Source organism: Camelus dromedarius, chromosome 13 (genome assembly GCF_036321535.1).
Source record: "Camelus dromedarius isolate mCamDro1 chromosome 13, mCamDro1.pat, whole genome shotgun sequence".
Taxonomy (NCBI): Eukaryota; Metazoa; Chordata; class Mammalia; order Artiodactyla; family Camelidae; genus Camelus; species Camelus dromedarius.
Genome location: NC_087448.1, coordinates 70,568,477 through 70,580,041, shown reverse-complemented (window position 1 = coordinate 70,580,041; position 11,565 = coordinate 70,568,477). Strand labels below are relative to the sequence as shown.

Genomic DNA, 11,565 nt, shown 5'->3' with positions numbered 1-11,565 from the left:
CCCCCGCCACCGCCACCCCCACCCCCACCCCCACCCCGGCCCGTCAGGGTCGGGCCGCCGACTCCCGTGTCCGCCGCACCGGCCGCGGCTTGGCCCCTGGGGTTGGGGACTCTTGGGGCCACGAAGCCCGAGGGCCTGAGCCGGGCCGCCTCCCCCTGCCCTGGCCTGGGCGCCTGGCCGCCGCAGCGGCTGCGAGCGACGCCGCCCGAGGAGCGCCGCGGCCTCGATGTCCCCAACGCCCTCCCTGCCCAGTGTCTGGGAGCCCCGTGAGGGGCGGGCGGGCACGGCCGGCGGGGACGGGAGCGGAGGCCCGGAGGCCCGCAGGCGGGCGGCGGGGAGGGCCCGAGGGCTCCGAGGGCCAGCAGCGCTTCCCCTCACTCAGCCCCGTGGGGAGGCGTCCCCCACTCCCGTCATGGCTGCGGGAGGAGACGACGTCCTCCATTTTGTCGGGGCCGCGGGGGGACCTGGGGGCCCTTCCACCTCGTCCCGGGAAGCCCGGGCTGGGCCCCGCCGCCCGGCCGCGGGGACGGCGCCCGCACCCCGGGACGGGCCGGCGCGACGGGGCCGGGGCCAGACGCCGCTCCCCGCCTCCGCCAGCCAAGATGGAGGCGGCTGCGGGCGCCCCGAGTCGGGCGCCCGCCTGTCGGAAGGGCTGGGCCGCCCCGCGCCGGGTCCGCCCCTCGGCGCGGCCGCCGCCTCCCGGCCTCCCCGGTCCACTGGGCGGACGGAGGTCCCGGGCCTGCCCTGCGGCGGGTGGGCCGGGCCAGGCCGGGCGAGCTCCGACCGCGGAGCCACCTCGGCCGCGGGCTCCTCTTTTGTTCGCCGTCTACACCTACGTCTCGGGCGCACGTCCCCCGGCGGTGCGGGGTCCGAGGGTCCACGTCAGGAGGCGAGCGCGGAGGCCCGGGCCTCGCCTTCGCCCTCGCCTTCGCCCTCGCCTTCGCCCTCGCCTTCGCCCTCGCCTTCGCCCTCGCCTTCGCCCTCGCCCTGGCGGGGTCGGTGGGACTGCGGCCGGTGCGGTTGGGTTTAGTAGAAGTTGGTGAAACACCCTATGGCCAGTGTCTGGAAGTACAGATGACATGTTTTCTTTATTTATGTTTTAAAAGCAGATTGAGCCCCCTTTGATTACCTCTTCTGGGGGATGGTAAAGATACAGGTTTATTGAGTGACAGATCTGCTGAGGCAAAAGCATGTCAATGGACTGATGAGCGTCGTGTATGATGTTTTGTACTTAGTACTGTAGCGCATGGTTTTCTTAATGTCACCAGGATTTTAATTAAGTTCTCAATTATTGGTTGGAAATAAATGCGAGCACTTTAATAGCTGATGTACATTATATCGTCCCTTTTTTGTTAAGTACGTGTAAATGCAAAGCCAGAGGTCCGTTGAGTTAATAGAGAAAAACTCTAGAGAAAATTTAAAGTAGGGACTGTATAATGTTACGTTCAGTAGCCACATGTCAAGTTTTATCCAAAGCACTGTGTAACTAACGATTCTCTGGCATTGATACGGTTCAAAGATGAAAAACTGGTAACACTTGTTTTCCCTGATAATGGCAAGAGTACCAGGTCCGTTTGCCAATGAAAGCCCTTACCTGGGTATGCTGCCATGATTTCAGAGAATGTTACTAATACAGAACAGCAAAACGTATTCATTAGTGAAAATATATACTTCAATAAATTCAATGTCATATAAAATTCATATTCTATATAATTTTTCTTTGTTGAAGTAGAGAATTTTTCCTATACAGACCACAAGAGCAACTAAAGAAGCAATATGATATAATGGAGTTACTTTAAACTTCCCAGGGCAGGATAATTTGCATTCACATTCTTAGTCTACTGCTAATCACAAATCCTTGACCGTATCTTACTCTCCCTCAGACTCACTTGCTATTTAGTAATAGAATAATATAGAATGTTGTCTGGTCCAAATAAAAAAAAATTTGTGAAACTGATAAATAACAAGACAATGTTATTTATTATAGATCTTTTGATAGTTATGGACTTACCACTTGTAGAAAAGCACAGAAGCGCTGTGACTACGAATACACTTTTTGGAGCCATATTGCCTGCCTTTGAATCTTGATTTTACTTTTTTTTTTTTTTGAAGTGTGGTCAGTTTACAATGTTGTGTCAGTTTCTGATGTACAGCACAATGCTTCAGTCATACTTAATATACATATATTTGTTTTCATATTCTTGAATCTTAAGTTTATCACCAGCTAGCAAGTTAACCAAACTCTGTCACTGTTAGTAGCTACCATATTGGTCAGCACAGATACAGAATATTTCCATCATTGCAGAAAGTTTCATAGGAAATCATAGTATTCATCTTAAATGTTATTGGGAGAAAGTGAAGAGAGATAAAAAAATCAATCAAGCATCATATTCAGCTATGGAGTGTACCCGAGGAGGAGTTTATAATTATTCTAATTTGACTTCTTGTGTAAACACTTTAATTTTTCTGTTAGGAAATTTTTTATTGTCGTAGATATTCTGCCATTTTACCATGATTGTTTCTTTGAGGACTTGTTTTTAATTGTGCTGTTCAGAAATTAATATACATTTTTCACTCTTTAATACTGAAAAATTCTCTACTTTTTAAAAAAAATATTGCCTCACCCTAATTATCCCTAATGTTTCCTCTTGGAACTTGTAATGGACACATCCTTAAACTTCTCTTTAATTGTTTTTATTGTGGTAAAATGCACATAACAAAATTTACTTTAAAAATATTTATTGGAGTATAGCTATTTACAGCATTGTGTAAAATTTACCATTTTGAAGTGTACAAGTCACTGGTTTTAAGTACATTCATATTGTTGTGAAACCATCACCACCATCCATCCCCACATTTCGTTTTGTAAAAATGAAACTTGGCCCCCACCAAACACTAACTGTTCACTCTGTCCTCCCCCAGCTCCTGGCAACACCATTTATTTTCTGTCTTTATGACTTTCACATATAAGTGGGATTACACAGTATTTATCTTTTTGCAACTGGTTTATTTCACCTAACATAATGTCCTCAAGTTTCATACGTGCTTTTTTTTTTTTTTTTTTTTTTTACTTTTTCTTGCCTAATTTCTCTGGCAATTTGGAGAAATAATAGTCACTTCAACAAATGATTCTGTGACTGCTGAATACCTATTTGGAAAAAATGTGAAATTTGTACATTTTCACAAATAGTTTATATAGAAAAATTAACAAAGTGGATTCATGACCTAAATGAAAGATCGGAAACTATCAAAATCTTAGAAGAAAACATAGGATAAATCTTCATTACCTTGGATTTGCCAATGGTTTCTTAGATATAATACCAAAACCTGAGCAATGAAAGATTAAATAACTTGAACATCAAAATTAAAGACTTGTGAATCAAAGGGAATTATCAACAAAGTGAGGAGACAACCTACAGATTGGGAGAAAATACTTGCAAATCACATATCTAATGAGGTCTAGTATCCAGAATATACAAAGATTTAAACAAGTTCATACTGTACAGGGCATGGAACTATATTCAATATCTTGTAGTAGCTTACGGTGAAAATGAATATGAAAACTAATATATGTATGTTCATGTATGACTGAAGCATTGTGCTGTATACCAGAAACTAGCATAATATTGTCATAAGTATTGACTATATTTCAATAAAAATATATACCAAAAAAAGTTAACAGAATATATGAAGAACTCTTACACCTTAACAATTGAAAGGCCATTGTATCTTCCTGCAAGTTGTTGACAATTTATCTACATCCTTTAGATTTGAAATTGCTGAATATGATTCTTGGCTCACAGTTTTTCCTCTTGATTTCTTAAATATATTTATTGTCTACTGGCATAAAGTATTGCAGGCAAGAATATCTGGTGACAGTTTTCTTTCATTACTGTATTTTTTTTAGATCCCCAAAGAATATTTTCTTTTTCTTTATTTCTTTTAAAAAAAAGTCTAACAATTGCAAAGTATGTATCCATGTTTGTCATTCAGGGTCAGTTTTCCCAGCTGCATAGTGTGTCTTCTATTTTTAAATTTTGGTACATTTTCTTGAATTATATTTTTAAATATTTACTTCATGCTCTGATTTCTTCTTTGATGACACTTGTTGCGTTCTGACCTGTTGAGCTTTCTCTGCCTGTCTTCTCTGTTCTTCCTCCTGTTTTCTCTATTTCTTCATGTCTGGTTTTCCTCCTTTCCCTGGTTCTCTCAGTACTACTTATGCTGTTTACTCACTTGCTTTTCTTCTGTTTTTTTCATTTCTGAAGTGAGTCTTTTCTAAATTTTATCACCTCATTCCTGATTTTCTCTGGTTCTTATTTATGTTGTTTTTTCCTATTCTTCATACATTCTCATGTCTTTTAAAAATAGTTTTATTACAGTATGATTCCTGTACAGTAAACTACACATATTTCAGATGTATAAGTTGATGAATTTTGATAGATGTGTACAGCTATGAAACCACCACCGCAATCAAGACAGCTGACATTTCCATCCTAATGTCTTTTACACTGGAAATAAAGTTTCCGTCTGTTTTGTAAGCAGGTCTTCTTTTATTTTAAGGAGCTTACCTGGCTTTTTATTCTCTATTAAAAAATTAACCTTTTATAAGATTCAACATGGATCTGTTTCTGTTATTGACTTTTGTGTTAGTTTTCCAAACTTTAAGAAGGGAGGTGTAGTTTAATAGCGTTTTTCTAAATTTGTGGCTCTCTAGCGCCATCTTCTGTTGCCTTTGTGAAAAGTTAAAAATGTGACGCCGTTTGCTTTCCGAGGTCTGACCCTGCCCGCCTTCCACCTCGTTTTATCTGGGCTCTTTTTCCTTTGTGTCCTTCGTTCGTGAACTGCTTAAACCTTTAGCACTCCGTCGGTTAGTTTTGAGAGTTTATGGGGAGGTCTCCCTCACCAGCTTTCGAACACCTCGTACAAAATGCTAGACTCAGATTTGATTCTCAAATTGGCTCAGAGGGAGGGTTTTGGTTCTCACTGGTGCTGTTTCTCCCCCTTTCCTCTTACACAGATGCCGGCATCCTTCATGTCTTGCCATGTTTGGTGGTTTGTTGTTATCTGCTCACGTTTTGGAGATCTTGGGTTTGATGTACCATCTAATTTTGTTGTAGATACCATTCAAGGATTTTGTGTCTTCCATCTTAGTTGTTTTGTGTGGGTTTTTTTTTTTTCTTTAATAGAAAAATACTAGCATTTTTTTCTGAACCAATAAAGATATGGTTTTTTGGTTTTGTGTTTTTTGTTTTTTTTAATTCAGAGCCTGAGCAGTCGTTGTCATTAAGTCCATGGCATGAAATATACTTGTCATCTTTTCATGAGATGTCAACAGCAGTCAACAAAATATCAGTATTTTCAACCTTGTTAGGATTATTCGACCCATCTAAGTGGATTAGAAATATGCACAGGACTACACCTAAAACGGTCAACCTCGTGAAGACATAGCAATAGCATTTAAATTAGAAAATCTATTTCCCTTGATTTACATACCCCTGCTTTAAGACTATCTTGTAAGAATGGGAGCATCAGTATCAAGAAACATACATACAAAACTTTTACACAGCAAAGGAAAAAATAAATAAAATGAAAAGACAAGCTACAGAGTGGGAGAAAATACTTGCAAACAATGAGACTGAAAAGGGCTTAATTTTCAGAATATATAAATATAGCTCATGCAACTCAATAACAAAAAGAACAAACAACCTGATCAAAAAGTGTGCAGAAGACCTAAATAGTCATGTCTCCAATGAAGACACACAGATGGCCAATCGTCACATGAAAAGATGCTCAATATCACTAATTGTCAGAGAAATGCAAATCAAAACTACAATGAGGTATCACTTCACACCAGTCAGAATGGCCATCATTAAAAAGTCCACAAATGATAAATGCTAGAGAGGGTATGGAGAAAAGGGAACCTTCCTACACTGTTGATGGGAATGTAATTTGGTGCAGCCATTATGGAAAACAGTATGGAGATTCCTCAAAAACCTAAAAATAGAATTAGCATATGATCCAGCAATCCCACTCCTGGACATATATCCAGAGAGAAGCTTAATTCAAAAAGATATATGCACCCTAATGTTCATAGCAGCACTGTTTACAATAGCCAAGACAAAGAAGCACCTAAATGTCCATCAACAGGTGACTGGATAAAGAAGTTGTGATATATATACACAATGGAATACTACTCGGCCATAAAAAAGAATGAAATTATGCCATTTACAGCAACATAGATGGACCTAGAGATTATCACACTAAGTGAAGTAAGCCAGACAGAGAAGGACAAATACCATATGATATCACTTATATGTGGAATCTAAAACCTGAGACACAGCACAGGGAACTATATTCGATATCTTGTAGTAGTTTATGGTGAAAAAGAATATGAAAATGAATATATGTATATTAATGTATGACAAGCATTGTGCTGTATGCTAGAAATTGATACAACATTGTAAACTGACTATACTTCAAAAAAATTTTTTTAAAGAAAAGTAAATAAAAAATAAAAAATGAGACAAATGAACTTATACAAAACAGAAACATATAGAAAACAAACTTATGGTTACCAAAGGGGAAGAGGGGGAAGGATAAATTAGGAGTTTGGGATTAGCAGATACAAACTACTATATACAAAACAAACAACAAGGTCCTATTGTAGAGCACAGGGAACTATATTCAATAGCTCATAACAACCTATAATTAAAAAGAATATGAAAAAGAATATGTATACATATGTATAGGCAGATCACTTTACTAGTTATTCTAATCAAGAAAGGATTGTGCTGTATACTTGTTGCCTCTCAATGTCCATTCTCCACTTCTTTCCTTTCTGTTCTAAGATCTGGGAAGGTGAACGTATGTGGACTGCTCCACTCAGGCCCCTGCTGAGCCAGGAGGGAAGGGACAGGGCACAACCACTGAAAGAACACACAGCCATTGGCACCAAGACAGTTCTAGGATTTCTGGAATTGGCTCCCTAATCTAATTATATAAAGATGCTAATAACTCTGTTTCCAGGAGTAAAGAGCTTACCGATAGTCCATGATACACTGAATACCTCCGCTGTATACACTTAAATAATTGTTTATAAGAAACAAGGAGGTAGATGACTGTGTATATAATATTTTTAAGCATTTTTTAAAAACTGATGAATAGAATGAGATTGACTAGCTGCTCCTACTGTCACTGTACAAATGGCGGGGGTTGGGGGTGGGGGGCAGGATTAGCTCTGGTATTCAAATTCCCTGCATAATGACCTGCGGGCTTCTACCTACTGCCTGAAGGAGACCCCCACCTCTTGTAGCTCCAGGGCTGAGACTGGCTGGGTTCCACGTGAGCTGTCCTGCTGTGTTTGCTCTTGAAGTGCGGACCCTGCTGGGGAAGAGGGGTGGTGCGGATGGATTGGGGGTGTGGGGGAGACCCCGACGAAGGTGGGGACACGGAGCCCCTAAATTCCGATGAGTCTTTTTAGACAGATGAAGAGAACCCCCACCCCATGGAAGTAACCTTCCCACCCCCAGTGGAATCTCCTGAGGACACCAGTGATCTCCCCTGAGGCCGTTCCCCTACAAGTCAGGGGACCCACCCCCATGACCACACTCATCCTGTGACTAACTAGTCAAGTAGAAACGGCCCCCCCGCAGGGTAGAGTGAGGCCCGTAGAGGTACAGCGCACGCAGAAAGGACGACCTGAGTTCTCTGTTTTATACTTGGGGAAGTCCGGGGGGACCGTGTGGGAAGGGCCGAGTTGTGGTGAGTTTGGATCAGGCTAATTTTGAGATGTGAGCTCACGAAGCAGAGACTCTGCCCTGAAGGTTGCAACTGGGGAGGTGGGAAAGGTAGCCCTTAGTGAGTGAGCTGGAAATGCAGCCTTGCCTTAGTTTAATGAACAGGAAGAGATGCAAAGGCTTCTGGAAATTTGGGCGTTAGAGTGGATTTGTCTTCTAAGACTTACTCACCAACCCTGGGAGGGTTCAGGAAACATAGCTCTCACCAAGACTGGGAAGAGTACATTAGTGAGGGGAGCCCGGCGCCCCTAAAGAGCTCCGTGATCAGTCTTCTCTGTTGGCCAGGCCTTCCAGCGGGAACTGCAGACGTGTACTGGGAAACCTACATGCATGGGGAATAACTGGGCAGGTGGCAGGGGCCAAGTGGTGGCATGCAACTGCTGAAGGCAAGACTGATAGCCTTGATCTATTGATAACGGTGTTCCTAAAAATAACACAGGTAGGAAGTCTACTAAATTCTTACCTGATCTGTATCATTAGAACACGTCTAGGTCAACTGAATGAAAGTCTAACCTGAATCATAAATCAGAGAGTCATGGGTCCCTCAATCAATTCCCACCTGAGCTAATTTGCAGACCCAGGGCCCCCTGAATGGAGGAGAGGACAGGTCCTCATGAGGAAGGACCCTGGCACCCTGTCCCAAATTTATACTGTTTATCTTCCTCCCAGCCTTCACCAGAAGGACCTGTGGCCTTTTACCAGGGTAACTGTGCTTTGGGGAAAAGGAGGTAATCAGATCTTTCAGGGACCACTGGACACTGATTCTGAACTAACACTGACTCCGAGAGACCCACTATGTCACTGTGGCCCCCCATCAGAGTCCAGGCCTCCAGAGGTCAGGCGATCAGTGGAGTTTCAGTCCTATAGTGGGCCCAAACACATCCTGAGTTTTTCCCTCAGTTTCATAATGTGTAACTGGAACAAACTCAGCAAGTGACTGCCTCCCCCTACCGGTCCCCTGACTTGGGAGTAAGAACTAAAAGGTGGGAAAGAACAGCATGTCTGTCAGTGAGGCTCAGCAGAAGCCGTTTGCACTCAGCTGGCAGGGATACAAATACTCCTTCACTGTCCCACCTCGGGGGTGGCCCCTCTCCAGCCCTGTGTCACAGTTTAGTTCATAGGGATTTTTATTTTTTTAGTGTCTTTCACCAATCTTGTATTGGTAATGTGAGGAGACATAATTTGCATAAGATTCAGAAAGTGATAAATTAGAAAACTACAAAGTAGTTTGCTATTAATAGTTTATATTTATCATAATATATAATTAATATATATTTTCCTTTATGATTGAATTTGTAATGAATGTAATTAATTAATCATGCTTTATTTGTTTTTTTAGGTTAAAAGCTGTTCTCCAAAGACCCTCTAAGCTGGATTCTCTTATTTTATTTTTTAAATTCCACATATAAGTGGTATCATATGGTATTTTCTTTCTCTTTCTGGCCCACTTCCCTTAGTATGAGGATTTCCAGGTCCATAGTTCATAGGAATCGCAAACACATTTGTGAATGTACATAATTGCTGTGAAGGAGCTCTTTATTTTATTTTATTTTATTTTATTTTATTTTATTTTATTTTAGAAACTGTTTATTTTCCGTCAACCTATTTCCATTTTAAGAGTTTGTGGAAAGAACAGCTCACGACCACTCAGTGGTTGTTGCGACCCATTCGGTGGCCTGAGCAGCAGAAGGTGCAGACCAGTCTTCATGGCGGGCTGAGCGCCCCAGTCTTCAGGAGGGAACTGCTGAACAGGCACAGAGGGCACCTGCACGCCTTCGGACCGGTCCGCCGCCTCAGGAGTGGGAGCCGTCCATTCACCCTGAAATTCCTCCTTTGTCACGGCCTTTTCAGCTGCAGCCTGCTCTTCCTTTTCAATCTCTTCAGGATCTCTGTAGAAGTAGAGATCAGGCATGGCCTCCCATGGGTGTTCCTTGGAGAGGGTGCCGCGCATGCGCAGAACTTCCCAGAGCGCATCCACCACGTCAGACCCACTGAGTGAGATGTCCACCTAGTGCAGAGGGGAGTCCGTGTTACACAGGGTGATGGCAGGCAGGTTAACGTGAGATGCCTCGGTGAGAGGCTGGTGGTCAGCCCTGGGATCAATAACCACCAGAAGTCTCGGCTCCTGGAAAGCAGCCTGGATCTGGTTAGTGACGGTTCCAGGTGCGAAGTGGCCAGCAGCAAACTTCAGCACAGCTCACTGTCCAGTATTCCTGGAGGATGTGACACCGACATCAGCTGGGTTTTCAATAGCAACAATGGCACGAGCTGCCACAGAAGCTTCTCCCAGGTTCTCTTCAGCTCTATGACGTCGATGCCATCATGGAGTAGATATACTGTTCCACTTGGAAGGCAAGGTTGGTACCACCTAAGTGGGTTCCTGCTGCAAGGAACTTGAGCACTGTCCTCCTTCATTTGCAGGGTATCAGGGCTCTGGACATTGTGAGAGTTTCCCTTCAGGTCACAATGGGAACCCAGAACAATGCCGTACAGACCCCTCTCTGGGCAGCGTGGAAAGAAGGAGCTCTTCACATGTTCTAGATATTAATCCCTTACCAGATATATGTTTATAAATATTTCTCCCACCCTATAGGTTGATTTTTCACTTTTGATTGTCTCCTTTACTGCACAGCAGTTTGTTTGGCGGGGAAGCTAATTAGGTTTATTTGTTTACTTAATGGAGGTGCTGGGGATCGAACTCAGGAACCTGTGCACACCAGGCACACACTACCACTGAGCTACACCCTCCCTGCTGCACAGTAGTTTTAAATTTTGTTTAAATAGCTTTATATTTTGTTTATTATTGTATTATTTAATTATTTTATTTTGGTGGAGGGCAGTAACTAGGTTTATTTATTATTTTTTTTAGAGGAGGGACTGGGGATTGAACCCAGGACCTCATGCATGCTAAGCATGTGCTCTACCACTTGAGCTATACCCTCCCCCAAGTAGTTTTAAATTTTGATGTAGTCCTATTATTTATTTTTGCTTCCGTTGCCTATGTTTCTGGTGTCATATCTAAAAAATCATTGCCAAAGCCAATGTCAAGAAGCTATCCCCTGAAGTTTTATTTTAAGGGTTTTATAGTTTTAGCACTTCAGGGGAGGGTTTTGATCCATATAAGTTAATTTTTATATATGATGTAAGATGAAACTCCAACTTTAAAAGAAAAACAAAGCAGAGGACTCACACTTCCTGACTTTGAAACATACCACAATGCCCAGGCATGGAAACAGTGTGGTCCTGCCATAAAGACAGCAGTGCAGACCAGTGGAGCCAATAGGGGACCCAGAAAAGAACCTCAAGTGTAGGGTGCAAAGGTTCAAATGCAGTTTCTTATGCTAAGCCCCAGGTCACAAAACTAAGACGTAATTACAGTTCCAGAGCTCCTGGAAATGGAATCTTATACTTGTCAGTCAGAAGCACCTGCATTCCCTAGATTACTTACTAGTTAAGTCGTCTACCTCACAGACTCCAGCCATCCCCTGTAGGAAGGTAACTTTGCAGAGAACCCACGTGCTCCTGTGCAGTCTGTCTGGTGTGATATCCTTGTTTCAGCTGCCTTCTGTCTGTAAAAGTCTTTCATTTTGTGCAGTTTCTTGAAGCCCCTTTCTATGTGCCAGATCAGATGCTTCCCAATTTGAACTGCTTTTTGCTCAAATAAACTCTTAAAAATTTTAACATGCCTCACTTTACCTTTTAACAGCCTCTTCAACAAATGGTGTTAGAAAAATTGGATATCCATGTATGAAAGAAAGAAGTCGGA

At 42.8% G+C, this 11,565-nt stretch overlaps 1 pseudogene; it reads right to left on the bottom strand.

The window, feature by feature from the left end:
* Positions 1-9,399: 9,399 nt before the first annotated feature.
* On the bottom strand, positions 9,400-11,231 carry LOC105096419 (small ribosomal subunit protein uS2-like; annotated as a pseudogene).
* Positions 11,232-11,565: the final 334 nt, after the last annotated feature.